The 6,689-nt window shown below is 39.1% G+C and overlaps 1 non-coding gene across 1 annotated transcript; it reads right to left on the reverse strand.

The window, feature by feature from the left end:
* Positions 1 to 6,277: 6,277 nt before the first annotated feature.
* Positions 6,278 to 6,349, reverse strand: trnae-uuc (transfer RNA glutamic acid (anticodon UUC)). The gene has a single exon. It is a non-coding gene; the product is annotated as a tRNA-Glu (tRNA).
* Between the last annotated feature and the right edge of the window lie 340 nt (positions 6,350 to 6,689).

Genomic DNA, 6,689 nt, shown 5'->3' on the forward strand with positions numbered 1-6,689 from the left:
TCTGCACACAAAAAATAAAACGCATTGAGAAGAGACTAATTGCACAAAGGATAAAAAATAAAATGACATATATAATGATAAAAGGAAAAGGTAAATAGATAACAGTAGATGTGTTAATATAAAATCAAAAGTCATCTAAACAGAACTCAATGCAATAAGTGTGTTTTGAGATGTTTTTGTTTTGCTGTTGGTTTGTTTTTTTTTTCTGTTTTTTTGCTTTCAAGTGCTAATGCCATTATGAGTTGCTAGACCATGAAGACATTTAAAGACATTTAAAGAATAATAAAATAATTAGATTTTGCTGTAAAAGACAGATGTCATGTTCACACTGCACAACTGCACTGCTTAATGTGAGCAGACATCTGGCAGACACGCTTATCTATAGCAACTTACAGTTTCAACTATATTACAGAGCTAAGTCCATATAGCGGTAGGAGTTTGATTCAGTTCAGTTCAGCTCACTCAGGCTTTCATTTCTGTTTTCTTGTCTTCAGGTTTTGTTTCATTGTCCCTAATAGGTCCAACTTGTGCTTGTCTACTCATGTCTCACTGTTCTCCTTTGCTTGATGTCACAACTTCATTGATACCTAAAGTGAATGTTGGAAATATCACATGTTCTTTGAGTAGGAATCAAACATCATTGCTCTAATACACTGGACTGATAGTGGACTCTGCCGAGGTACACCTACCCCTGATGTTGTGATGTTACTGAGCCTCATCCTGTCTCAGATGCCTTGGCTACTCCCATCATCCCCTGATGTCCCCTGTTGTAGCCCACACCACCTCCTCCCCAACCAGCTACTCTCTGTTGCCCTTAATGGACGTTCTCTTGCGACTTGGGTCTCGGACACATGCACACAAGTCTAGAACCTCCAGAAAGTTGGACTAAACATTAAATGCTTATTTCATTTTTTAATTTATGTCTCTCTTTAAACAGCCAGAGGAGGATGGGACCCCCTTTGAGTCTTGGTTCCTCTCGACGTTTCTTCCTCATGCTCTAGGGAGCTTTTCCTTGCCACTGTCACCCTTGGCTTGCTTACTGGGGGCTTGGACTTGGACATTTGAAAAGCTGCTTTGTAATAGCACCTGTTGTAAATAAAATAAAATAAAATAAAATACAATTTTAAAAAGTACTTTATAAATAAATTTTGAGTATTTGATTTTTATATGTAATCTTAAAATGTATAAGATAACTAAAATTTGTTTTTTAATCATTACATTTTTTCACTTAAAACAAAAATATAATTTGGATAGTCCCAATAATCTAGAAAAATCAAATCTCATCATTACAGTGCCAACAACACATCAACATCACCAGACTTCAAAGCACTTGTCTGAGAGGAAGATTTGTATGCCTGTAATTCTGTTGTTGAAGAGCCTATAAAATCAAAATAGGCTTTTAAATTTGAAATTTTAAACTCAAATAAATACAGCCTTATTTTAAATGCCTAAACACACACACACACACACACACACAGTTACCTCACAGTGTGAATATTGTTGTTGGTGGAGAAAGTATCATAGATCCTCTTTGCTGACACATCAGTGATGTCATTGTGACTGAGGTTGAAATTAGATGGATTATAATTACCACATTGTTCAGGATTCCCAAACACACCTCCCTCTACTAAATCACCGTGTAGTAGTACAAACACCTGTAGATTTATATATCAATGAATTAAAGTAATGAACGAATGAATTAATAAACGAATGATTGAATTAGCAAATGAATGAATAAGCAAAGCAATAAATAGTATATTTGTGTCAGTGGACCTGAGTCATTAATGGCCAGATAATTATGCATTTTGACATTTTAAACAAAATATCATTTCTTTCAGTTCTTGTACACATGACTTGTTATCTATCAGGCATGAAACTGTAAATCATAATGAGTCTGTTATGCCTTATTTCTCTTTTTAATGAGAACATGTGTTTCTACAAGCAGTCTGGATATTCTGTAGACCACAGAGATCCATCCTGCCAAGTACAGGCAGTGATCAGTGATCCAGGCAGCCAGTGAGAGAGGTCGTCATTTCCAAATAAAATCACCAAGAAAATCAAGCTTTTTGCTGTTTGCTTTTGAAAAATAAAGTCCTTGAAGGAACACAGGATATGACTGAATGAGCAAAGTTAAATTTATATAGAGCCTTTCAAGGAACATACAATGCTTTACAATGAACACGCACAGCTTCTATGTTCAGTCACCCTGCCGGATTTTGTGTTAAATTGTGAGAAAAAGAGTAAAATGTGTTATATCTATGTTAGTGCTCACTGTGCACTCAACAATCAAGACTCTCTACACATCCCTCCTCCCTCTTGTCCACTCACTCCAGGATGTGGGCTTTGTGCTGGTGTGCGAACAGCATCTGCAGGCAGTGGTTAGTGAGCTGACAGTGGCTAAGGTCCAGTTCTGACAGCCCTTCAGAATGTTCCAGAAACAGTGCCAGTGACCTACAGGCCTGCTGGTCCAGCCGGGTCTGACTGAGGATCACCATCTTACCCAGAGCCCGGGAGAGAGCCACAGCGCGTCTCACACACTCCACATCAGTCCCCACACAGAGAAGAGACAGGAACTGGAGCAGCATGGCTTTATTGCTGCTGAACACACTCAACATTCTCCAACATGTAGAGTCACAAAACACTAACACACTCACATAACTACTAACATTAATGCTATTTACACACATTTTGTTTCAAATGATAAAATTCTTTTCCCTTTTCCAGAATGCTTCCCTAGTTTGTGTGGTGTTGAGTCAGTGGCTTACTGAAGGGTGACTGTGTGTAAAATGGGGAAGAGTTGCCCTCACAGCCGTGTAGAGTGAGCTGTGTGTGTGTGTGTGTGAGAGCTCACTCTCTGGATGACCATGGAGACGACTCTGCAGTCCTCAGTGCTCAGAGTCAGTGTGTGTTTCTGTGTGTCTGCTGTGAGGTCCAGAGCAGAGCAGCAGGAGAAATCCAGTCTGTGCTGCAGAGCGAGGAGCAGATCTGTTGCTGCTGCCCCCTGCTGTAGTTCAGAGACACTGTAGCAGTGGAGCAGCCTCAGCAACAGCAGCCTGTCAACACGGAGAAAACAAAACACACACAGACAGTGGCAGGGCAGTTAATTTCAGGTTAATATAAATATTTCACCTAAATTTAATTTTATTCTGAAGTAAATATCCATGGATATTGCTGATTACCTGACAGGAGTCTCAATAAAACCTAAATGATGCTGGCACAAAATGACTTTTGAGGAAACTCATGAAAAACACATAAACGTACATAAACGTTTATATAACACTCCCTAAACAGACCAGTTCTGTGTTAAAATTCTGATTGTGAGAAAAGTTCAAGCCTGAGACGGGAGACGTGTTAGAGCAGTGGCTCAATGCTCTCCAGCTCCGCCTTTGGTATGGAGGTGAAAAGCAGGCTGAGAGAGACTGCTGTGCAGTGCTGGAGGGTGAAGCGCAGGGCAGCACAGTGGACAGAGTCCAGCTCTCTGCTGTTCAGGTTGATGCAGTTCTCTGCTGAATTCAACAAGCTGGACACACAGTGAGCAGAGCCAGTCTGATAGATCTCTCTGATGATGGACAGTACAAAGCTGGAGCTCAGCCTGGGGAGAAGACACACACACACACACAAAAACACAGACACACATTTCCAGGTCTCATGCTGTACAGTATAATTAAAGTGTTTGGACTGTTACTAACTGTGTGAACAATCTGAGCCACACAACACATGACTGTATTCTCTCACCTTCTGATCTGAAGTCTGGCCAGTACAGGCAGAAGGTCTCTGGGATTTTGTTACTTAATGTTGGGGATGTGTAGTGGTCCCATGAGCTGGTGGAAGCTCGTCTACTTTGCCGTAACGTCACCCTTTCGCCTTGCTGTCTGGATGCGTACTGTCTGTCAGACTAGCAATTCATCTACACTTCTCACAGATAAAACTGCCACTAATGACGAAGAATAAACATGCTGCATTCAGTGCTCTGAAACAGAACATAAGTCATGATGAAAAAGCAAAATGTTAACATTACTTATGTTTGTGGTAGTTCCTTAGATATAGTTTGTGATGATAAAATAGTTTTCCATGGAAGTTGCCAGTTTCCAGGTAGAAAGTAGTTAAATCCAACAAAACATTTGTTAAACAGATAGAGAGCAGTAAGAGCTAGTATGCTGAAACTACCTGTTTCAAAAACAGGAAGCTTCCTTATGAAGGAAAGAGGTTCTTATGAACCTCAGCATTTTGACAGCAAGTATTAACCATGGCTATAAAACCATGTGAATAATTCAGTTATGGGATTAATCCACAAAATAGAACATCAAATCTAATTATTTGGCCAGTACAGGGTTATGCAATATTCCTTCATCTCAGCAAAATGCAATAGCTTGACTTCCTTAACTGATTAATAATTAAAAAATATCTTTCTTGACTATAAGAATATAGCTTACCCATTAGAAAGATTAAACATCCAGTCAGCGTGTATCCTGGCATGTTAATGTAAAAGGCAGCTCCTACTGGATTTGGGGAAAGATTAGTAAAATATTTCAAGTATCTGCAAAGCAGAAAACTGCCTATTCAACAGGCATGAATGATCTGCTACCGAAGTAGTTGTGTTATTTGCATAGCCTAATTAATATCATTAGATCAAGTTCTATATTACCTATATTGTTATATTAAAATGTTGCTATTGCTTTTTTGCTTCACAATTGTTACACATAATTGCTGCACCTGATACAAGGATAGGAATTTCAATTTATTCATACTGGATATAAGAATCATTAATGGCTGCTGAGTGAAGCACTTTCATTGAAAATTCATCCACCAATTTTTTTTTTGTTTTTTTTTTTTTGGAACTAGAAACAGGGCACATCAACCAGGAATACATTCCAGGTCTGTTTTAGAACACTGGCTGTGATTCATTACATTTTGGCAATTGTGAAAAGAAACTGGATGATACTTCTAAAAGTAATTGTGTTTGCAGTTTATTTGCACAGTTACATGAACAACACTGGTAGCATAGTCAACAGGCTTGATGGTTTTCCAGTGCACGACACTGTGATACCAGGGCTGGCCCAAGCCTGTGTGGGGCCCTATGCAGAAATCTGAGCTGCCACTGACATAACATAGGTAAAAAACAAATAGAAATAAATACATGGTCTTTGGCACCCTCTTGGCGGCCTTAGCAGGCTCTCATTTTGCTTATACGGCGGGACAATTGTTCTGCTGTTATCCTAGCTATTGAGCAGTCCTACCTAGATTTAATGTACTTATGTACATTACCCTTAGTCCAGGTTTCTGGTGTTTATTTTAGATGGATTTTTGGTTGTATATATTATAATTAGGCTACTGTGGACAATTGTATACCGTATAGCTACAGCACCTGTACTTCACACACATGTAGTAATCGGAACTAGAAAGTTGCCAACCCTATTAAAATATTAGGTTTATAGTATAATATTTGAATTAAACAGACAAAGCATTAATCACAATCATTTGCATGATGATTAAATCTTGAACCAAAAATGTATCAGAGAGCTGTAGTGTTTTTTATAGACACACACCCAATAAAACTTTGCTTGACCATTTCTTGCCCTCTATATCATTCTCTGCAGTTTACTGAGAAAGACCTGACACTGGGTAATGCCATTGTCTATTCGAAGGCCAAAACAACAACAATCTTGGTTATCAAAGACTCACTCCACCCTGACCACAGCCTCTTCTTTTAGAAGCCATGAGAAAACCACCATCGCAGCTTGAGAGCACAAATCTAGCCTCTTAAGAGGTGTTTTGTTTCACAGGCAGATCGATATCTCAATGCGGTCCACATGAAAGCAATTTTCTTTCCCTGAGTGCAAATTGCACTTTTAATGCCTGATATTTCAGCCACTCATTTCTCTCACTACATGACAAAACTCTCGAAACTTTTCTCCAAAAGCACTGAATGTTATTCTAACCATTTATGGCCTTTCTCCAATCATGTACACAAAGTCCAGTATGATTCCAAATGTCATCAAAAGATATATCTGTTTGTAGCTGAACAACTTATACAATACGATCTTTCTTCTTTGTGTCAAATGAACTTAACAATTGAAACATCCAAAACTGGCTGTGTTTCTTGCCAACATACTGGTGTTTGGACATGTGGGATTACTTGCATGTCGCTTTCAATAACTCAGTTGGTAGAGTAGAAGTTAAAACTGTCATCCTTTGGCTGTCGGCTCAACTCCAACTCACACAAACTTTATGTTTTAATGCAGAATCTGTCGTTTTATATGAGCATAAAAAGAGGTTTTTCCCTGACCGGGAATCGAACCCGGGCCGCGGGGGTGAAAGCGCCGAATCCTAACCACTAGACAACCAGGGACAAAGCTGCTGAATTTACATGAGAAGACCATTTTTCAAAGTCTGCACTCCTACTATTCTGACAATGTTTGGATGCATACTGGACTTGGTATGCATGAGTGGAAAAAGGCCATAAAGCGAGTTATTCATCTTTCTCTTTGTTCTACAAAAAAATGAAGTTTGCAAGAGTCAGGGCTCTTTTTTACCATCTGGGAAAAGAGGGAACGCTGGTGTCACTAACACATGGAAAGAGCTGTTATATATTCCCCATTTGTCTCCTTAATGTTTCTGACAATTTAGCCACTCATTTCTCTCTCTACATGAAAACACTCTAGAAAATGTTCTCCAAAAAATACGGAATG

This window comes from Electrophorus electricus, unplaced genomic scaffold, assembly GCF_041902795.1.
Source record: "Electrophorus electricus isolate QZ-2024a unplaced genomic scaffold, ASM4190279v1 Scaffold83, whole genome shotgun sequence".
Taxonomy (NCBI): Eukaryota; Metazoa; Chordata; class Actinopteri; order Gymnotiformes; family Gymnotidae; genus Electrophorus; species Electrophorus electricus.